This window comes from Nannospalax galili, unplaced genomic scaffold (assembly GCF_000622305.1).
Source record: "Nannospalax galili isolate Female #2095 unplaced genomic scaffold, S.galili_v1.0 scaffold305, whole genome shotgun sequence".
Lineage (NCBI taxonomy): Eukaryota > Metazoa > Chordata > Mammalia > Rodentia > Spalacidae > Nannospalax > Nannospalax galili.
Genome location: NW_008356258.1, coordinates 4,941,870 through 4,966,025, shown reverse-complemented (window position 1 = coordinate 4,966,025; position 24,156 = coordinate 4,941,870).

Below are 24,156 nucleotides of genomic sequence, written 5' to 3'. Positions count from 1 at the left end.
AATTCACTGAATTCTTTTATCATGTTTATAATTGTTCTTTTGAGTTCCACACCCTGCATTATCTCTAGGGGGTTCCCACTGTACTCCTCTAGAGGACTATTGGTATTTGCTGGGGATATGTTCTTTTGGTTTTTCATGTTATTATTTTTTCTCTGTGATTTTGACATGTGAATTTCTTTTGTAGTTTCTGATTCTTGTGTGAGAATCAAGCCTTCAAGCTTAGGTCTGCTTCTTTTTGTGAACTTTATGTGCCTTTGTGGTTTACTTTTTGGACATGAAAAGCTGCTTTGTATAAGCTTCCAGTTCTCTTTTTGTTTTTATATTGGAGTGGCCAGATTGCTTTCATCTTCAGGAGTTCCCTCAGAGGCCCAAGTTAGATAAGGATCAGATGCTGTCAGGCTTTCTCCTAAGGTCTGGATCCCTCCAGGAAAGATGTTGTCCTCAAGAATTTTGGTGTTGGACTGGCCTGGGAGCAGAGCCCAGGAAAGATGCTGGTCTCAGGCAATGGGTGGCCATGCCTCTCAGGGATATAAAGGGAGGTGGTGGCAGGATGAGGCCCCAAGTTTCCTGAGGATTGCAGGGAGGGACTCTGTTGGTCTGGCTGCAAAGGATCAGGGAGCAGTGGTGGCTCCAAGCAGATAGGTCAGCCCTGGTGTTTGGGGTTCCAAGACAAGAAATGGGCCGGTACCCAGGCTAGGAGGATTGATGGGAGCAGGGGACCTGGGAAGGTGAATGAGGCTGCAGGTATCAAGGTGAGGTGGGCACAGATGGACTTACCCAGGAAATTGGCTGGTGGGTTGTTCATCCCAGGGAAGCAGAGGGAGGTAAGGGCAGGACCAGGCCCAGAGGGCTCTTGGGGTCCATGAGAAGGAACTGGGTTGGTCTGGATGCAAAGGATCAGGAAGCAGTGGCGGTTCCGGGCCAAGAGGTCACCCTTGGTGTCCAGGAGAGAGGCTGGTTGGTTGTGCAGGCCCAGGGAAGCAGAGGGGACATGATGATTTTATATCCATGCTCAGGTGACAAGGATCTCAGAAAGTAACCGACTGTGACTACTAATAATCAGATACATAGAGATTAGAGATGCATGTGCAAACATCTAAGTATTAGTAGCATTAAAAATGAGTTTGTCTTGTATGAAACAGTATATTTTAAAATGAAATAGAGATCTTTTTAAAGGTTAAAACCTCATTTAATTTTATGTCTTATAGGGTTTATACTGAGTTCAATACTGAATTCAAAACTGAGTTCAATTAGCTGTGTTAATTCCAACTGTGAATCTATAAATTTACAACCAATTTTGAAAGAGATGCATCTTTGCTCTGGAAATTGTTATTGAATATATTAATGCTGTAATGAAATTCTTCTAATCATGTGATTATCAAATAAATAATTTTCAAAAATAATATAATACATTGCTATCAACTGTGGTGGTATGCAATCTCTTGAACTTATTCTTCCTAGGAAAATGAAATTTTCTATTATTTCATCAACATCTCTCCCAGAAGACCTACACACTCTCAACACCCAGATGTCTTGGTAACAACATTGGACTCTCTGCTTCAAGAGTGTGATAGTTTTATATTACAAACATAATCATATGATACCTAATTTTCTTTACCTGGTTCATTTCACTGAACATAATGTCCTTTAAGTTCATATATATTGTCAAAAATGGTAAGATTTCCTTCTCTTATAAAGGCTGAGGAGGGGTTGGAGAGGTTGCTCAGTGGTTAAGAGTGGTTATTGCTCTTGTAGAAAACCCAAGTTCCATTCCTAACACCCATGTCAGATGGTGCACAGCATAACTGTAACTCTAGTTCCCTCTTTTTGGCCTCCATAGGCACTGTACCCATGTGCACAAACACTCAGAAACATGCACATATACACATAATTAAAAATAAAAATAAAAACTCTTTAAAGGATGAATAGTGTCATTAGAAAATGAAAACTGAAACTGCAATGAGGTGTCTCAGTTACCAGATTGACTATGACTGAAAAGGCAACAGCACTGGAGAAGATGTGCAGAAGGAACTCTTGTACTGTAAATTAGCAGAACATTATAGAAAACCACATGGAAGGTTTTCAACAAAGAAAGAGAGGAAGTGAGGGATGAGAGAGGGAAGAAAGAAGGAAAAATCTAGGAGGAGTACTAACATATCACTAATAATCCCATGACTGGAAATATCTCAAAGGAAATGAAATGATGTGTTGAAGAGATCTGGGCTTCTGTATGTATTGTAACATTATTCAGAATGGCCAAGGTATGGAGTCAACATGATGAGGGTTCATCAACAGATGAGCAAGGAAAATGTGGTGCATGTATAAAATTGAATACTATTCAACCTTAAAATGTTTGTGTTTCTTCAATATCTGCTGCCTTGGAGGTTGTGAGAAGGCCTGACATTCATGTTCCTACCATGGTAGCCTGGTGAAAATGAAGGCCAATGAGTCTTCAATAGTAGGTGGATTTCATAAGCAAAACATTTTGGTAGTAATTGAACAACAATGTAAATGCACTCAATTTATTGAATTTTATACTTCAAAATGGTTAAAATTGCAAGTGTTTCCATGTCAATCCTACCCAAGTTTAAAAAAAAGATTGTGACCCCAAAAGAGTGTAGATCAACTGTGCGCCAGTGGATGGCCCCAAACCTATGAGTTTAAGGGCAGCACAAATTGGGAGGTAAAAGAGGACACAAAATTGTGAGGGGGTGGGAAATGAGGAGTGGATTATTTGTTACTTAAAAAGACATTTGGTAAAATAGGAGCTACTCCAATATTATTATAAGCTAGAGTCCTATTACGCTGGCTTGGATCCTTTTAATATTAGCATGTAATACCTTGTACTTGTCTAACACCAGCAATTTTCTGTTCATCAGATAAAGTCTTTCTGAAGAACATGCTTGCCTTACCTATGTTATGTGACCTATTATCATGATCAGACATAAGTATTGTGTTGTAGTAGCCCTCCTCCAAATTACTTGATACGTACCTCATGGAAACCTGAAAGAACTCTTTTGTTTACCAGTTTCTTTCTTTCAGAGGAGAGCTTATTTCTCTGTCTTTTTTTGTTTACTATGCTGAAGCATATCATAAAATAAAATGGTCTTTTTATTATATCATGACAAAATTTGGAAAATAGTTTGTGTTCTAGTTTACTTTTTTGTTGCTGTGATAAACTCCAAGACCAAAATCAACTTGGGGAGGAAAGGGTTTATTTTAGATCACGCTTCCAGGTCACAATCCACTGAGGGAAGTCAAGGCAGGAACTTAAGGCAGGGACCTAGAGGCACAAACCATAGAGGCATGCCGTTCCCTGGCTCCGTCTCTTGCTCATGCTCAGCTAGCCTTTTAATACAGCTCAGGCCCACCTGCCTAAGGATGGTACTACTCACAGTGGGCTAGTCCCGCCTACATCAACCAGAAATTGGGACAATGCCACAGGCTAACCTAATCAGGACATGACCACAGGCTAACCTAATCTAGAAAATTCCTCAGTTGAGGTTTCCTTTTCCCAGGTGACTCTAGTTTGTGTCAAGTTGACAATAAAAAGTAACTATTACAGATTGTGTGGAGATTTGTCAAAACCTTTCTGAAATTCTTAATAGGCTATATCAATCAACTTATAATTGTTCTTTCTCATTTCCTCAAGTAATCATAGTTGATAGTAAGCATCCCTTTGAAGAAAATTCACATTATCTCATAGATTATTTTGTTTTTGAAAGTCTGATAGTCCTATTATGTGCTACCTATAACCTGGTACTAACTAGGAATATAGTGTAATGATTTGAGATCCCTGGATTTTGTTTTACTAACATTATATTTTGAATCTTCTAGTCTACTAGCTTGTATACAATGGCAGGTCAAATTTTATATTCTGACCACAAATGCTTGGTTTTGTACTTCAGTTACTTTAAGAGTCCCATTTGATTCTGGTGATTTATCTGATGTTTATTTGGCTAATAACAACTAATATTTACTGTGGATGTGCTAAATGCCAGACAGTATTCTAGGTATATGATCTCATTTTGTTCTCCAACAATCCTGGAAGCTTTCTTTATTTCATTTATAGATATGAATTAGTTTGGCAACATCCTGAATATCAATCACCATTTTTCCTAATGTTCCTAATATTTTTCCCCAACTTGGAATCTTGAAACTATGAATTTTATTTCTCATTAAACTTTGAAAACATAAGATTCATTGATCCTTCATTTAAACTGGCCCCATAAGAATAAAACAAATTCTCTTTTGAGAAATGGACTTTAAAAAATGAGAGTCATAGAAGTTGTCCCCCCACAAAAAGTAGAAATGCTGAAGCTGCAAGCCGAGGTAGCATATTCTGGGACAATAGACAACATTTTATTACTCTTAGATCCTTGACATTTTTATTCATGTTTGAGTAAAGCAGTCAGCTTTCCTGAGTTTTCACATATTTCTGACTCAGTTTAATTTCTTTTTGTCTCTCATCTCTTTCTCTTCCTCTTTGGATAATTATTTTTTCTTGTTTCTATCATTCAGTTTGAAGTGTCCCCTTGGGTCCCCTTTGCTCTTAAAATATCCTTTTTTCAAAAACCTTGCTCTCTTCTCTCCCCATCTTTGTCTTTTTATGAACTTAGTTTCTCCATTCTTCCCTTTCCATCTGCTTAGCCAGGACTGATTTGTTCTCATTGTTCCTGTTTTTAATGACAAGTTTCCTCTTGAGATGCTTTTTTTCCCCTGTTTCCTTTCATAATTTTCTTCTATCTCTTCCTAAGTTATTTTTTTCCTATACTTGACTGGCAGTTGATTTAACTGCCCAAGTATTTGTGATTTTTCCCAAAGTGTACCCTCTTTCCTTCCTGCCTGTACTCTTCCTTCCAGTGCTCAATATGGCATCTTCCTAAGAATCCAAAAGATTCTACCCCCTTGTCACAATTTCAGTCAGTTCTTACTTTTAGAAGCTCAGGAAATTATGAACTCTACTTTTCGATTATGATTCTCTCTTTAGTTAAGATGAAAAAAAAGTGACAGCTACAGCCAGAAATTGCCTATATAAATTACAGAAATTGAACACCTGGAACAAAGTATATCAGACCATTAGGATTGTTATGGAAAGAGCTGTTACTGATGAGATCAAGTTATCTCTGTGTTTACAGGTACCAGTAAAATGATCATCTCACTCAGTGGCCTGAGATATGATCAAGTCCCTTTTGTTTCCCAATTGTAGATCACTGAAAACAAAAATCAGTATTGAAAAATTTGTTTAAAATACTTTCAAGGAGGTAGGAATGACCTTAACAATATGGGCATAATGTGGACTAATGAATTTTACTTAACTTTGCAACCAAAAAGGCACTGTTTATAGTGAAGACAAGCTCATTGAGCCATGTTCTCCTCTTCTGACGTGGACCCCTGACCTTTGTCCCTCAGGACCCCTCCTTGCCCTCTATCCACAATAGTGAATGAAGTTATGTATGCATGCTTTGTATAGCAAAGTGCTGAAAGCAAACAATAAGAGAAATTGAGTGTGTGTGATATTCTAGTCCTAGGGATCAAGGGCAAGATTGTCTGAAAAGGTAAGGGTGTGTTCTAACTTCTATGTCCCCATTTCATACTGGAAATACTGTTTCAATAAAAAAATGACAAAGACTTCAAGACCACAGTTCTAAGAGGCCTGTGAAGGAACAGGCACTCAGCAGGTCAGGTCCACTCTTGGCTTTAAAAAAAATTCTAAGAATCAGGCTTTTCTTTAATTCATGTATAACAGTAAGGTGGCTTAGAAACACCACACTAGGGTTTCACTGTCTTCCTTCTAAAACAAAATTTCAGGTTAATGTGCATTAGTTTAGCTCTTATTTTTCAAACCTTTTAGTATTATTTAAGTGTATACTCTTACTAATTATAAGAAAAAAGAAGTGAAGTTAAATCATACTCCATTTACAGTTAATTTATTCAGGCATGCAGCTTCAGTCATCTAACAGGCTTTCTACTACCATGAGAAAACATCTGTGAGTAACAGTGCAGAAGGCTGAAAGGTCTGTTTAGGCTCACAGTTTTAGAGGTTCTGGCCGATGACTACTTGGCCCTATTGTTATGGGCTCATGATAGCATAGTATATCACAGACAGAGAGAGTGGCAAAGGAGGCAGCTTGCTCTATCCAGCCAGGAAAGAGAGAAGAAGGGCTGTTTTCAATATCCCCAAGGGCAAGTCCCCAACAACTCAACTCCCACAAGGCTTCACCTCTTAGTTTCTACCTTATTCACAAAGTAGCTGGTGCTCAGCCTTTCCACACATAGAGCCTTGAGGGGCATTTCAGACCCAAACTTCAGAGTGAATCTAATCACACACACACACACACACACACACACACACACACACAGACACACGCAACAACAACAAATGGGCTTTTACTCTGCTGAGTTCTAAGCATTTTTCCTGCTCATTTTATTGCACCCCAGTTCTGGACTTCTATTTTCTATCCTTCTGTAGCTATTGGAATACTTGAAAATTATCACTGAAGAACGTAAATGATGTGAACAACATGAAGAAAGAAAATACACACAATTTTCATGTGTTCTAACAAAGTTCACCGTGTGCTAAACTTTATTTAATGATTATTCAAGTTTAAGAAAAGCTATCATCTTTGAATGATTAATAAAGACTTGACATAAAGAAAAAACAAACAAATTAAGTTTAAAAATGATGGTGGAGCTGGGTGTGGTGGCACACGCCTTTAATTCCAGCACTCGGGAGGCAGAGGTAGGCGCATCTCTGTGAGTTCAAGCCCAGCCTGGTCTACATAGTGAGTTCCAGGCCAGCTGGGGCTACAAGGAGACCCTGTCTCAAAAAAGACCAAAAAAACCAAAATCAAAACCAAACCAAAACAAAAATGACGGTGGTGGCTGTTTTAGTGCAGTTTAGTAGGGAAGAAGGCTAAGAACACCACATAGTAAGGAGGCTGAGAAAGAGATGGCCATATAATTTTGTTTTGACTTGCTTTTACCCCCACCATTTTGCTGTGCTACCAGTGACAGTAATAACCTTCTTTATGTTCTGGAATACACAGGAGTCTAAACAGCTTCGTATCACATCTGTGAAACAAAAATAAGATCCAAACAGTCCAAAAATCCTCTTTCCTTACCTAAGAATCCATCGGCTCTTCCAACATGCTCTTAGGATGTTCTGTCTTCTGTCAGCATTATTCAAAGATTTGGGGGACCAGAACTGTGTTTACATAAAATATTTCCAACCCCTTTCCCCCTCTTGTTATCAATAACTCATTTCTTTATGCACAGTATGTTTCAGCTTGGCCTAAAGGAGTTCTGGAGAGAAGTGGTGAAAACTTCTGGCCTTGCCCCATGTGAAGCAGGCATAGAGAACATTGTTGTAGATCTCCTACAGGTCTTCTCCATCTACAAAACTTCCTCACTGATAACCACATTTGCAGATATTTTCTCTGTCTGCTTTTGATAGGGTGTGTGTGAGGAAAACAGTCTGGGAAGTGGCTGGGAATTGAGAAACAGACAACCCAGCAGATAGACTCTCTGGCTATCTAATCCCCTTAAAATACTTGATAGCTCTATTGCCCTGATTGATATGAGTAGCCAGATAGATGACAGAGGGTCTGAGGTCTGTGGTCATAATCTAAGTTGATGAAAACTACCTTTGGAATATTTGGTTCTAAAGCTAACTTGCATAACAAATCTGATGTGAAAATAGATCTAATGTTGTTTCTTTGCATCAGTCACTTTTCAGACTTGATCCTGGAGTAGAAAGATGCCAGATGAAGTTAATCTGTCTAAAGAGAAGGACTATATGTTTTCATGGCCAATAAAAATTTATCTTAAGAAACCTAATTTCCAATACCCTAAATCCCCCAGGAAATGGCTAAGTGAACTATGTTTTCTGTAGCCAATAATGGTATCTTGATGATGTTTCTGTCCCAAAGTCCCAGAAACTAAGAAAAATATATTGTGAGTGAAAGTAAACTGGTTTTTAGACAATGCAAACATTTTATTCACTTTAATTAAAGCAGAATAGCAGTGGCCTGCTTCTAGTTCAGATTGGCCATGGAATCATGACAATGCATTCATCTCGATGTTCATCTTCTCTCTCCCTATTTTAAAATGTCCAGCTTCAACTGCCTGTTACTGGTTTAAGTGGTTCAGTAGTTTGAAAGTTCTGACCAACAAACAGTGCATTGAAGCGTCATCCTTTAACATGTGCTCAGAAGCGTCCTCCATAAATGTCAGTTCTCTCAAAATCTTTAGTGTGAGCAACCCCCAACGTCTTTTAGCATCTTTGTCAAAATATCAGATGTCTGTAGGTGCATGGGTTTATATCTGGGTCCTCAATTGTAGTCCATTGATCAATGTGTTCATTTTTGTGGCAGTACTTTTACTCCTATGGCTCGACAGTGTAACTTAAAATCAGGTATGGTGAGACCTTCAGCCCCTTTTGATTGTTCAAGACTGTTTTGGTTATGTGGGGTCCTTTCTACTTCTGAATGAATTTTAAGAATGTTTTTTCAATGTCTGTGAAGAGTTGCAATGCCTGTTTTCTTCCTGGTTCTACTTGCTTGGAATACTTTTTTCATCCTTTCACCCTGAGATAGTGGTTATCTTTAATGATAAGGTATCTTTCTTGGAGGCACCAAAAAGAATGGTTGTTTTCTAATCCAATCTGCTAGTCGGTGCCTTTTGATGGGTGAATTGAAAGCACTGATATTCGGGGTTATTACTGAAAGGTGTGTATTGTTCCCTGTCATTTTGTTGATTTTTTAGTGTTTGGAACTTTATTAGTCTTGTTTTGTTTAATAATTGTCATAGTATCATTTATTTTTTTCCTTGTAGCCCCTTGAGAGTGTTTATCTTTTTATTCCTTTTAGTATCTTCTAGAGGGCTGGTTTGGTCATCATGAATCCCGTTAGCCTACTTTTTAAAATCAGTGTATATTTATAATAGAATTTTTGTGTACTTCATACATCTTGGACATATTTAGACCCCCTCCCCTATCTGCACCCCCTCATAGCCTACCTACTGGATTTCATGCATTCTGTCATATATGGTAAGGCCTATTGAGTTAAGTTTGTGTACCCAGATGTCCCTTGGTGTGAGCTCATCCATTGGCGCCTGATCAGTCTATCTAGCACCATTCCTTAAAGAAGATCAACTCTCCCTCACCCAGCAGTGGTCAGCTGCCAACAGTTCCTCACCTAGGGTTGGGGCCCCTGCCAATTTCCTGCTGATTTTTGTCTGATTGAGTTTGTATGGGTCTTGTTCATGTTGTCAACATTGCTGTAAGTTCATATTAGCAAGTTCCCGGAAGCTTGGAGGGCTCTGTTTCCTTATGGTCACGTACCACCCCTGGCTCTTTTTATTTGACCTGTTGTACTTTTCATTTCCATCATTTTGGTTTGGGTTTTCTTCAGCATTTCTCTCTCTTTATTAAATTCAATTTTCATATTGTGGATTGACTTTCTTATTTCATACATCTGCCTATGTTCTCTTGGAAAATATTGAAGTCCTCTCTGAGTTGCTTTGCCATATTTATAATCCTTATAATCCTACTTTTGAATTCTGCATCTGTAATTGCATCTAAGTCATTTTGATTGGGGGTCATTATTACGGGGTTGGTAAGTTTGTAGGAATCAAGTTGTCTTGGTTTTTCATGTTGTGGTTTTACACTGAGACCTGCCCATCTGTGGTTAGAACTTGGTTAAGATTTCTTGTTGCTTTTGTTCTTTTAATTCAGGTTGCCTCTCTTCCAGCCTATGTGTTTGCTGTTTGCAATGCTCAGGAGAGACTGAGTTGTAGGACAGTTGTGGTGATACTTTTATCTGTTAAGAGTGGTGTTCCTCCAGTCTCTATCTCCAGTCTACCCCCGTGGGTTGAGTAGTGCCTGCAGCAGTGGTCACTATCCAATAGTTAACCCACTCTGAGACTAGAGTAGCAGGTGACCACAAAACAGTTAAGTACCCATCAGTTTGGGGATTAAAGGGACCCCGATGGTAATGTGTATACTACGTGTTAGTATGAAGCAAAGGAAAAGAAGAGGGAAGCAATTGTTGTGAGTAATAGTAAGTAGCAGTTGTTAGATGGAAATAGAGGACAGGGATATGCATATAACTGAAGCAAAGGGAGAAAGATGAGGTGAGTGTGTGGGACTTTTGGTAATGATGGACTAAAAGGAGAAGTAAAGAAGTGTAGATAGATATTGTAAACTAGATCGGCCTCTGGCCATTGGGAAGTGTGACAGTAAGAGAAAAGGGTACAGGAAAAGAGATGAAAGAAAACAAAAGAAAAAAGAGAGGAGAGAGAAAGAACAAGAATGGAAACAGTAAAAGGCACAGACTGTGGCAGACAGTGTAGGTCTGCCCGCATGCCTGTACTGTATGTGTAAGCAATAGCTGGAGTCAGGAGAGGAGCTGGCTGGAGACGGAAGATGATGACGTCATTGGCAGATAAAGAACAGCTGCGGTGAGCAAGGAGCGTGGGGTGGAAGCATAAGAAAATGGAATCATTGGCCTGAGTGTTGATTTCCTCTCTTGACCGAGTCCCTGCTTTGTTTCCTTGATCCTCGCTGTACTCCGCACTGCTTTTAAACTGTCCCATTCTCCTCCTGTGGGTACCCAGCCCTGCTTCTGCATGTCTGTTCTGTGGACTGTGGGTAGGCATGAAATTCCACCCAGCCAGTCGTTGCTGAGTTCCCACAAGGCTGGGAACAGCTGGTGGCTGTGCAGTACCCAAAGCTGTATTCAGAGTGTGTGTTTAGCTGCTGCATCACGGTTCTCCACTGGCGTACTGATGTTGACCCTAGCAGCGGTTACTGGGAACTTCTGTGAAATCTCAAGAGCACCAAAGTTGAAGAAGTTGATTCCCTGGTCAGAGCCTTTGAGTTCAGCTTGCCTGGTGGAAAGCACGGCTATGGCGGTATCTGCTGATTCTGTTGCAGTGGCAATTCTACAGAATATTTTTTGGAAAGAATCCAATTTTGCTCTTTTACTAAGAACATATAAAGTAGCGTCAAATGTATATGTAAGTGAAATGAGGTAAAGAATGCCTGTTCTCAATAGGTTTGTGCTAAAAACCCAAAGGCTTTTATATTAAGGGGACTTACCAGTCCTGGAAACGAAAGGTGACCTAAAAGAATATTTACTCTTTCAGCCCTTAAAAAAATTAAATGGCTCTGCAAATCAAACATTTTCTTCTTAACAGCCCAAGACATTTTCAATAAGAAAATGATTTTTTTCAATTTTCTATTAAATAAGAATCATAGGAGTAGTGTTTAAATTATGTAAAGTCCTGGATTAGTAGAGTGCAAATTAAAGAGGAATTGTAGTAAAATAGAAACAGATTTCACAAGCTTAGTTCTAGAGGTACTTCAAAATTTCCGCTGCAAAGCAGGATTGTAGAATAAGTTGTGATTACCGAGTGACTGTGTGGGCAATGGCTGTCTGCTGAGTTTGAGAGCAGTCAAAGTGGCCAAGTATCATTTCTCACAGGATACCATGTTCAAATGGTTTAGCAGTCTTTCCCCAAAATTTAGTTCAAGGGAAAGTTGAATATTAGGCACAGGATAAAAATGAGCAGCTGAGTTTTCCTCAGAGAAGAAAGAAAAGGTGAGAGAGTGTGGAGAGCCACAGCCTCCGCCGCCATTACAAGATGGCGCCGGTATCCGGACCTTCTTAACAGTAAACATCCTGCTGCGCCCATAAGGGGCGTGCACAAGAGCCTGCTCTCCCTCGCCTCCTCCCGTGGCGTGATCTCCAGCAACCAATCCGCTTCTTATACGTCATAGATGGGACCTTTAGACTATATAAGCAACCGCTCTCCCGCTTCTCGGCGTCTTCGGTCTTTAAGCTTCTAAGAGTGTAAGATGCGCATACAATAAACTGCTGCAGAAGGATCCTGACTTGTCCTCCCGCGTCGTTCTTGCGGGCGAGACGGAAAGCGGTCGGGGACAAGAGAGAGAGAGAGAGAGAGAGAGAGAGAGAGAGAGAGAGAGAGAGAGAGAAAGACTGGCACAGGCAATAACCACTTACTTTATCCCTGATGCTTTTGAACCTATCTCTTGAGTTATAGTTGTCCCCAAAGGGCCATTCTTGGAGCTGGATGGACTCAGAGAAAGAATCAGTTGTTCTCTATTTATTGTTACTTTGGCCTCCTTTATCATTCCCTTGTGAATCACAGGTGCTCCTATCCTGTATCAGAGGATCTCCGCTCAAGTTCTACACAGAGATAGGGCAGGACTATTGCAAAGAGAGCCCCAAAACATTTGATTTAGTAGCAACAAAACTATGTGTTCTATATGGTTTATATGTAGGAAAAAAAACTCTGTTCTTGGTAACATTCTTCCGAATTAAATATCCACCTTTGAGCATAAGCTTTCTGCAGGCAGACAAAAAGGCAGCAGATGTCCAGGCTATTTTCCAAACTCAATGACCCTGAATGCTAAAAGGAACTTGAGAATATTCCACTAATTCAGTGGTTCTCAAATGGGATCAAGAGACCCACAAACCATTTCCAGAAATCTGTGAAGTCCACAGGACTCTTCCAACAATGCCACTATTTGCTTTGCTCTCTCATCTTCTCAAATGTACAGTGGCTTTTCCTACAGACTGGATGACACACGCTATTGCAAAAGGCTGAACACAAAATCTGGAATCTGACTGACTTCCATTAAGCAAGTCACCAAATAAACACTTTAAAGTATTTTTAAAACACCACTTACAAAATTGCCTCTCTTCTTAAAAAGCTTTTTGTTTTGTTTTGTTTTGGAAATGACTTAAAACTCATTGAATGGTTACCAAAATGGCATAGTTACAGAACTCTCCACTAAGTGTCCTCTGTCAACATTTCACACCACTGTGATTCAATTACCCAAACTAACACAGTCAACATTAGTAGAATTCTAAAAAGCTACTGAATTTACTCAGATTTCACAAATTCTTTAATTAATACATGTATTTGGGTCCAAGATCCACTCCAGAAGGCTGCATTGCACAAGGCTGCTGTCTTTTCAGTCCTGTCTGTCTGTGACACAGTGCAGTCTTCTCTTGTCCTGTGCAACCTTGACATTTTTGAACTCTAACGAACAGATATTTGGCAGAATGGTCCTCACTATGGGCTTGTCTGATATTTGTTCGTGATTGGATTAGAATTGTGAATTTGGATGAACAATGCCAAAGAAGCGATGTATGTAATGTTGGGTTTCATAGGGACATCTTTATAAAAGCATATAATATACTTTGAGCATACTCCCCGGGACCATGTCCTCCCCCTCTCCCTCCTGTCAGCTCCTTTCAGTTTCAAACCTACTTTCATGTCATATATAGTATACACCTACATGATTTTATGTATCTATATAAAATCTAGGATCTCCAAATTAAGAAAAATCATGCAATATGTATCTTTCTAAGACTGACTTAGTTTGCTTTTAAAATATTTGTGTACGAGTGTATTCCCTGCATGTATGTAAGTTCTCCCCTGTCACAAAATGCCCAAGGAAGTTAGAAGAGGGTGTCAAATTTCCCTGGAACTGGAGTTATGGACAACTGTTAGCCATCATGTGGATGTTGGGAACTGAACCTGAGTCCTCTGCCAGATAAGCCAGTGTTCTTAACTGCTGACCCATCTCTCCAGCCCCTAGTTTGCTCAATAAGAAAAGTTTTTCTTGACAGTTGCATATATTCATATAATGAATTTTGGTCATTTTACACTCTTCATTCCTTTCTCTCATTCCCCTCCTTCTGCTTTATGATAATCTTCTGCTTTGGTTGTAACCACTGTCCTGAGTGACAATTGTGTGATTTTGTTTTGCATGGGCTGAGTAAAATTCCATGGTGTATATATCCCACATTTTCTTTATCCATTCCTCTGTTGATGGACACAAAATTTGGTTCAATAACTTAGCTATGATCAACAGTCCTGTGATAAACATTGTTGTACACCAATCTCTGTGATACATATTTCCATAATGACTGGACCAGTTCACAGTTCTACCAGTGGTATATAAGCCCCACTTGGTCTGCATCCTTGTCAATGTTATTTGGTTTTGGTTTCTTAGCAAGTGTTATTTTGATGGGGGCAAGATGGAATCTCAATATAGGTTTTTAAATTAGCATAGAAGGTACTAAATATCCTCATGGCATTTTTTTGGACAAAGTATGTTTTAGTAGATTTTCCTTCCCCTATCTCCTCCCCGACACTTGATCCTCCAGTCCCCTTTTCCCTTTCATGTCATAGACATCCTTGTGCCAATCCCCAGACTTTCTTTGGCACCTATTTTACCCTCTGTGGTCTCCTTTCCAAATTTTCAGGCTTACATCCCCCCCACACGTGTGTGTGCACATGTACAGGCAAGGATTCACAAATGGAAGGTAACATGTGGTGTTTGTCTTGCTGAGTCTGAGTCACTCCCTCAGTATTATACTTTCCAAGTCTATTCATTTTCCTAAAAAATTCATAATTTCATTTTTTACAGCTGAATAAAATTCCATTGTGTATGTGTACCACATTTTCATTAACCATTCATCTATGAATGGACATCAAGGCTGGTTCCATTTCCTTGCTTTAAATAGAACAGCAAATAAACATGGATGAGACAATATCCCTGTAGTAGAATGTAGAGTCCTTTGGGTATGTGCCCAGGAGGAGTAGAGCTGGCTCATATTCTTAATTTTTCCAGAAACCTCCACTCTGATTTCCACAATGGCTGCACTAGTTTGTATTCCAAACAATAGTGAATAAGGGTTCCTGTTTCCCCACATTCTCATCAACACTTGTCAAATATATTGATGATAGCCATTCTGACCAGTGACTTGGTAACAGCATAGTTTTAATTTGCATTTCTCTGATAACTAGAGATGTTGAATACATTAAAATATACTTGTGGGGCTGGAGAGAAGGCTCAGCAGTTATAAGCACTGACTGCTCTCACAGAGGCCCCCAGTTTGGCTCAGCATCCACATGATGGCTAACAATCATCTGTAACTCCAATTCCAGGGGATCCAATGCCCTCTTCTGACCTCTGTGGGCATTTCATGACATGGGTGCACTTATATACATGCAGACCTTTATGGCAGAGTCTTTAGGGTCTCTTATATATAGAATGATTTCATCTACAGATGAAGATTCTTTCCATTCTTCCTTTACTATTTCTATCCCTTTTAGTACCTTCTCCTGTCTTGTGGTCTAGGTAAGACTTTAAGTGCAATATGAAGAGGAATGGAGAAGGTGTCATTATTTTAAGATTGGATGTCAGCTATTTTCAAAATCTTGGATTTTTTGCCACTGGTGTTCCTCAGACATTGCAGAGAAATTACACAATCCTTTTAACTGATCGTCAACAATTTTAACAGCTTCATTAAGGAATTTTTTTCTCAGCTATTTTTTTCTGATAACAAATTCTTCTAATCTTTGTGCTTCTAAAATTTGTTCTTTTTATCAATTTGATTATTTTTAACTTGTAAACCCTAAATTTATTTACCATTATGTTCTGATTTTGTCCAAAGAACCTTAAAGTTATTAGCTACATCTGCAGAACGATAGGTCCCACTGCACTCAGAGACGTCCATCTTGCTCAGTAGGCTAGTAGACAGTTAATGCTTTCTCCCTGTATACATGTGGGATATTGCCTTTTATGCAGCTTCCAAGACTCTCAAAAGCCCAAGAGGAGAAGCAGAGATCCCCTGGAGCTGTGAGGCAGCAGCAGCTTGCTGTTTTCCTCTTTCCCAGGTTCCTTCACCATATGATCAAACCCTGAGAGGGGACAGCCAGCACTTGGCAGTGAGCGGGATCCAGAGCTCAGAAAGTGGTTTGATTTGGGAGCACTGGCCCCACGTCACCCCAGAATCCTACCAGGATTTCGTTTCAATAGATAAATGTGGTTTTCTCTTACATTTCTCTAATGACCAACAATATTAAACATTCCATTGGCTTATTCATCATTCACATATTTTCATTGATGAAATGTCTGTTCAGACTCTTGGTCCATCTTTTAAATGTAGGATGTGTTTTCTCATTGTTGAGTTTGGAGGTTACTTGCTTCTTTTCAATAAGGCCTTTATGAGATGAAATTTGAAAATGTTTTACACAGTCTGTAGTTTGTCTTTGTATTTCTTGCCAGTGTCATTGAAAGATCAAATATTTTAATTTTGATAAAGTTCTATTTATCATTTTTTCTTTAAACTCTTGTTTTGATCCTATATTTAAAAATTATTGGCGAACATGATGCCATACAAAATTTTCTCTCACGTTTTCTTCTAGATGGTCTTTAATTTTGAATGGTACATTTCTGTATGTGACTTGTTTCAAGTTAATTTTTACATAGGTTCCAAATCTGACATCTCCTATCTTTTCTCACTGTTAAGGTAGATGCATGTTCTTTCCAGCTTATTATATTTGCTGTGAAAGCAAACGTCTAAACTTTTTTTTGATCTGGGATAATTATTTGTTTTAAATTTTACTTAGGCAACAAGAAAAGCATTGCCATTCTGAAGGAAGCATTTTTAAAATTCCTGATTGTTCATTTTCAATGCAAGGTAGCTTCTTTTTCTTCTAAGTTGCAGTATTGTGACTATATCTGTAATGCCTTTAAATGTTTTTAAAAATATTTTATTTATTATTTTTATTTTATGTGTATGAGTGTATTGCCTGCATGTAGGTAAGTGCATCCGTGTCCTGCAGTGCCCGAGGAGGACAGAAGAGGTCATCGGATCCCCTGAAACTGGAGTTACAGACAGCTGTTAGCTGCCATATGGGTGCTGGGATTTGAACCTGGGTCTTCTGCAAGAACAACCAGTGTCCTTAATCGCTGACCATCTCTCCAGCCCCCACCTTTAAAAGTTTTTAAAAAATACAAAATATCTGAAACAATGGACAACTGTGACCCTAAAGAGAATAAAGGTGAGTCTGACAGTTGGCCCAGCCCTTCCAGGCCTCAGTGGATATGCTAGATAGCTTTAGTGTCAACTTGACACACCTGGGTTGAGGGAGCCTCAATTGGGGAATTTCCTCTATTAGACTGGCCTATGGCCCTGTCTGTGGAGCATCTTCTTTATGAGTGATGTGGGAAGGCCCAGCCCACTGTGAGTGGTGCCACCCTAGGCAGGTGGGCCTGTGTTGCATAAGAAAGCAGGCTGAGCAGGGGCCAGGGAGCAAGTCAGTAAGCAATGATCCTCCATGGCCTGTGCTCCAGCTCCCATCTCCAGGTTCCTGCCCTGAAGTTCCTACCTTGGGCTCCCTGATGAACTGTGACCTGGGAGATGTAAGCTGAAGAAAACCTTTCCTTCCTAAGTTGGTATTGGTTTGAGTGTTTTCTCACAGCAATGGAGAAACAAACTAGGACAGTGTAGAGGAGGAAAACTTAAGCAAAGCCCACATAAGCCTCTGAGTATGGTTAGTGGAGCTGGGAACTTACCAAGGCCAAAGCAATGAGAATCTACAAGGATGCTTACATAGGAGAGAGAATGTCCCAGGACAGTACACCAGCAATGCATAGACAGAGCCCCCAGCGTTGTCAGTTATGCTTGCAAAGGTTTTTGACCATATGAAGCAGCATATTCACAGGTCCTGAAGATTAGGATGTGGACACCTTTAGAGCCAACATTCTGCCTACACTGTGGATAATACACAGAATATAGACAAAGTTTTAGCATGGACCTTTTAATGAAAAAGAAGACAAGTAAAGGGAAACAAATGAACAAAGAACAGGTGGAATCAACGAAAGCAATACCATGATGGTGATTTAAACACAATCAAAAAATTATTAAATGTAAATACTCTAATTAAAAGAGAGATTTTTCATATTAGATTTAAAAAGCGTGATGCGTTCCAGTTTAGTTTGTTAGACCCTCCACAGGCTGTCCCCTCCCCCACCTTGCCCTTGGCCTCCTGATCTGCCTATCAAAGACCTTCCTACCACTCTTGTGAGTCAGAGCTTCCCACTGAGCCTTGATTCCCCTGAACCCTGAGCAGGCCCTCTCTCAGGTACTTGTCCCCCTTTAGCCTTGGGCCTAGGCTCGCTCCTAAAGAAAGACATGCCCATACAAATACAAGAAGCATATAGAACACCAAACAGACAGGACCAGAAAAGAAACTCTCCATGGCACATCATAGTAAAAATACTACATGTACAGAACAAAGAGACAATACTGAAAGCTGCAAAAGAGAAACAATGAGTCACATATAGTGGAAAACCCATTAGGATCACAGCTGACTTTTCAGTGCAAACTATGAAAGCCAGAAGAAACTGGACCAAAGTATTCCCAGTTTTAAATGACCACAGATGCCAACCCAGATTACTATACCCAGCCAAAATGTCTAAAAAATCTTCCATGACATAAATAGGCTTAAGGAATTCATGTCCACAAAACCAGCCCTTCAGAGAGTTCTGGAAACAGTACAAAGAGCTGAAGAAAGGAGTGACAATACCCAAGGGGTTGCAGAAATTCAATGAAGGTATAACTATGGAAAAGTACAGCCATATCAAGAAGGTAAACAGAAATAAAAATGACAGGATTCAATACATATCTTTCATTAATAACTTTAAATGTTAATGGACTGAACTCCCCAGTCAAAAGACACAGACCAGGTTAATGGATTAAGAAACAAAACCCAACTTTTTGTTGTCTGCAAGATATTCATCTCACTTTCAAGGACAGACACTATCTTAAGGTGAATGGATGGAAAAATATATACCAAGCGAATGGCACTAAGAAAAGAGCAAGTGTTTCAATTCTAATATCTGACAAAATAGACTTTAAATTAAACTAATCAGTAGAGATAAAGAGGGCCAATTCATTCTGATCAAAGGAACAATAAACCAAGAAGATATTACAATCATGAATATATATTCACCAAACTCTGATGCACCCACTTTCATAAAAACAATACTACAGGACTTTATGAACCAGATTAATCCCAACTCATAAATAGTAGGGAACTTCAACACCTCACTTTCTCCATTAGATAGGTCAAAAGGGCAGAGAGGTAACAGAGAGACATCTGAATTAAACAACACCACATGTCAAATGGACCTAACAGACATCTACTGAGTATTCCACCCACACACCAAGGGACATACTTTCTAATCAGCACCCCATGGAACGTTCTCCAAAATTGACCATATACTGGGGCACAAAACAAACCTCAACAAAAGAAAATGATTCAAATAATTCCATGGATTCTGTCAGACCACAATGCAATAAAGCTTACAATCAACACCCAAAGAAGCCCTAGTCATGACAGGAACACATGGAGATTAAACAACACACTCCTGAATGATGAGTGGGCCTAAAGAGAATTTAAAAAAGAAATAAAAGTATTCCTGGAACTAAATGAAAAGGACAATACAACACAACAAAACCTATGGGACATGCTGAAAGCTGTCCTTAGAGGGAAGTGTATAGCTCTAAGTGCCTACATCAAAAAAATCAGAAAGAACACAAATAAATGACTTAACATTGCAACTCAAGACAGTTGAAAAGCAACAACAAATGAAACCCAAACCCAGCAGACCAGAAGAAATAAGAAAAATCAGGGCAGAAATTAATGAAGTCAAAACAAAGAAAACAATACAAAGAACCAACAAATCCAAGAGCTGGTTCTTTGAAAGGATAAACAAGATTGACAGACCACCAGCCCAGTAAACCAAAAGAAAGAAAGAGGTCTTCCAAATCAACAAAATCAGAAATGAAAGGGGAAACATCCCAACAGACACCAGAAAGAACAGATCATTATAAAGGAATACTTTAAAAACCTATATGCTACTAAATTTGAAAACCTGAAAAAAGGGCAGATATTTAAAGGCATGGGAACCACCAAAATTAAACCAAGAAGAGATTAACATCTTAAACAGACCCATAACAATAAAAGAAATTGAAATAGTAATACAAAACCTCCTGACTAAAAAAAGCCCAGGACCAGATGGATTTACAGCAGAATTCTATCACACATTGAAAGAAGATCTACAACCAACACTAATTAATTCAAAAACATAGAAATGGAGGGAGAACTTCCAAATTCCCTGTATGAAGCCAGCATCACTAATACCAAAGCCAGGTAAAAGAAAACTATAGACCCATATCCTTAATGAACACAGACGCAAAAATTCTCAACAAGATGCTCGCAAACCGCATACAGACACACATAAAAAAGATAATCCACCATGATCAAGTCAGCTTTATACCAGAGATGTAGGGATGGTTCAATATACATGTCAATAAACATGTATATTGGGCTCAAAGACAAGAACCCTATGGTCATCTCAATAGATGCAGAGAAGGCCTTTGACAAAATTCAACATGCATTTATGTTCAAATTCCTAGAGGGAACTGGACTGGAGAGAACATAACCTCAACATCATTAAAGCCATATATAACAAGCTCACAGCCAACATCATTCTAAATGGAGAAAAACTGGAAGCATTCCCATTGAAATCAGGCAGCAGACAAGGCTGTCCACTGCTACACTTCTCTTTAACATACTGCTTGAATCTCTTGCAAGAGCAATAAGACAAGAGCAAGAAATTAATAATAATTGGAGTAATAATTGGAAAATAAGAGATCAAATTATCCATTTTTGCAGATGATATGATATTATATCTAAGGGACGCCAAAAATTCCACGCGCAAACTCCTAGAAATTATTAACACATTCAGTAAAGTGGCAGGTTACAAAATTAACCTACAAAAGTCTGTAGCATTTCTATATACCAATAACAAGCAATCAGAGAAAGAGCACATGGAAACACTCCCCTTCACAATAGCTGCAAAAAATATAAAATATCTCAGAATAAACCTGATCAAAGACATTAAAGACCTCTACAATGAAAATTTTAAATCTTTAAAGAAAGAGATTGAGGAAGACATCAGAAAATGGAAGGGTCTCCCATCCTCACTGATTGGAAGAATTAATATTGTGAAAATGACCATCTTTCCAAAATCCATTACAGATTCAATGCAATGCCAATCAAACTCCCCATGACATTTTTCAAAGAATTGGGAAAAAAAAAATCCTAAGATTCTTATGGAAGCACAAAAGACCTGGGATAGCCAAAGCAACCCTGACCACTAAGAGCAATTCTGGGGCGATTACTCTACCAGATTTTAAGCTGTATTACAGAGCTATAGTCATAAAAACAATATGGTACTGGCACAAAAATAGACCCATAGATCAATGGAACAAAACCAATGACCCAAATATGAGTACATGCAATTTCAGCCACCTGATATTTGACAAAGGGGCCAAGAATATTCACTTGAGGAAAGACAGCATGTTCAACAAATGGTGCTGGCAAAACTGGATCTCACCTGTAGAAGAGTGAAACTAAACCCTTATCTTTCACTCTTTAAAAAAGTCAATTCCAAATGGATCAAAGACCTCAATGTAAAGCCTGAAACTCTGAAACTGTTAGAAGAAAACACTGGAAAAAAACCTAAAGATATAGGTATAGGAAAGGATTATCTAAACCAGACAGCAGTTGCTCAAGAAACAAGGTCAAGAATCAACAAATGGGACCTCATTAAACTAAAAAGCTTCTGTACATCAAAGAAGGCAACCAGGGAAGTGAAGAGAAAACCCACAGAATGGGAGAAAATCTTCACCAGCAACACAACTGATAGAGGTTTAACATTCAGAGTATATAACAAACTAAAAAAAAAAGAATCAAGAAAGCAACCCAATTAAAAGATGGGCTAAGGAGCTGAACAGAGAGTTCTCAAAAGAAGAAATAAAGATGGCTAAGAAGTATCTTAAAAGATGTTCAACATAACTAGTAATTAGGAAATGCAAATTAAAACCACTTTAAGATTTCACCTTACCCCAGTCAGACCGGCTAAGATCAAGAAAACAAGTGATACCAAATGTTGGAGAGGATGTGGGGAAAGGGGAACACTCATCCACTGCTGGTGGGGCTGTAAACTTGTTCAACCCCTATGGAAAGCAGTGTGGAGAGCTCTTAAAAAACTACAAATGAGCCTACCATTTGACCCAGTTATACTATTCCTTGGCATATAACCAAAGAATTCATCCTATTGCAGAGACACTTGTACATCCATGTTTGTTGCTGCTCTTTTCACAATAGCTAAGAGATGGAAGCAACATAAGTGTCCCTCAACTGATGAGTGGATAATGAAAATGTGGTTCATTTATATGATGGCATTTTACTTAGAAGTAAAGAAAGATGAAATCATGACATTTACAAGCAAATGTATGGAACTAGAAACTGTTATACTAAGTGAAGTAACAGAGACTCAGAAAAAAAATCTACATATGTTCTCCCTCATGTGTGGATCCTAGAACCAAATCCTGATAAGTGAGTATGTATCCAGACATAACTACAGGAACCAGGATAATGGAAAGGAAATAGGGAGGTAAAGGAAAAGAAAGAACCTGAAAGAGAAGAACAGTAGGAAACAGGCCTTAATATGGGAGATAGGGATAAAAATTGGGCTAGTTTCAGGGTGCGGGGAGGGAAGGGTATACAAGGAACCTAGGGGATAAAGTGAAAGAAGGAGCTCAAGAGAGGTAGGACTGTAGGAGAAGGGTAATATTAAGGTAGAAAGGGGGAAAATGGGGGCACCTTAATTGAGGAAACTGTGATGGAGGGGTTAGAAAATTCAAGAGATAAATATGGCCTAGCTAGTTTTAAAAGCCAGAGGGAACCATATTAGTCCAACAACCTACTGACAAATTATACATACCAGATCAAGAAATATATGTCTAGGTTTATCTGAGAATAATTGGTCTTTACCCAAGATTTATCTACATGGCACACAGTAATTAAAAGTACCGGACCGGTGGAAGTAACTTTCTTGGATGTTTAACAGACATACTTTGAGGCCTATAATAATTTGGTCAGAGGAACATAAAGGACAGTTTTTGCTCCTTGCCCTCCTAGGTAGACTAGTTCCAGGGGACTATGAGCATCTCTCAAAATGTAATGTAATTGTGGTGGGTCACCTGTCCTTTTGATGAAGGAAGCCGAGAAGACCCCATAAGATGGACTAGAACCAGTGTTCAGTCTACAAAGAGGAGGGTCAACACAGAGGAAACATTTCTTCCATGTTTTCACATGAAGCCAGCCATTGTTGAGCAAGACCTTTTGCTCATCTTCACATAGGTGGGACTGGTATTTAAAAAAAAAAAAAAAGGATTTGGGGGCTTTTCCCAAGCCCATGTGACCCCTGAGGAACAGATCCTCAAAGGACCTTAAGAGTAAAAAACAAATGGTTTATCTGGGCCAACTCTATGGCCTTAAATTCCCAAAAGGAAAGTATAACCAAAGATTAAAGGGGCCAACATAATATTTTAAGAGTCCATATGCATAGCTAAAGGCTACGTAACAAGCAACAATGCCAGACAGGAGATACCTTCTTTTGAGTTGTTGGACTCCCAGGTAGTAACCTAGCATAGAACTGAGAAAATGGACAGCAGACCCCAATCTTATCTAAAGGAATATTGACAACTGATTGCTGCCAGATGAGGAACAGCTGACCCTACTAAAACAAAGACCTCTAGATAGGCTGACTAGAGTCACCAGATGGACAAGTAGCGGGGAATGGCTGGGGTGCCGCCAACACAGCAGACAGTAGCAGGGATATAAGAGTATAAAGGCTCTAGTGGGGGGAGGGAGGCTATGGGAGGGTGCCACCTGGGAAGTGGGTGTATAACTGAATAAGGTGGTTTGAGATGCTCTGTGTGATATGAACACACACACAAAAAAATCAACAATAAAAAAAAGTATTATATTTGAGGAGGAAGCACAAAAATTTCACCATGTTAATTAGTAGAGGTGATAAACATTACCATTGAAATCTACCCAATGACTTTATAGACATACACAGGCACCAAGGATCCAAGTGCAACCGATTATTACTAGTAATAATCGATACAAACAGATTAGAGACGCATGTGCCAACATCTCAGTGTTAGTAGCAAAAACAATGAGTCTTTCTATAAGAAACAGTATATTTTAAAATGAAATGGAGATCTTTTTGAAGGTTAAAAACTCATCCAACTTACAGGGCTTATACTGTGTTCAATATTGTATAACTGTATTAATTCAACTGTGAACCTAAAAATTTACAGCCACTTTTGAAACAGATGTTTCCTTGCTCTGGAGTGTGTTACCAAATATGTTAAAGCTGTAGTGAAATGCTTCTTCTAATCA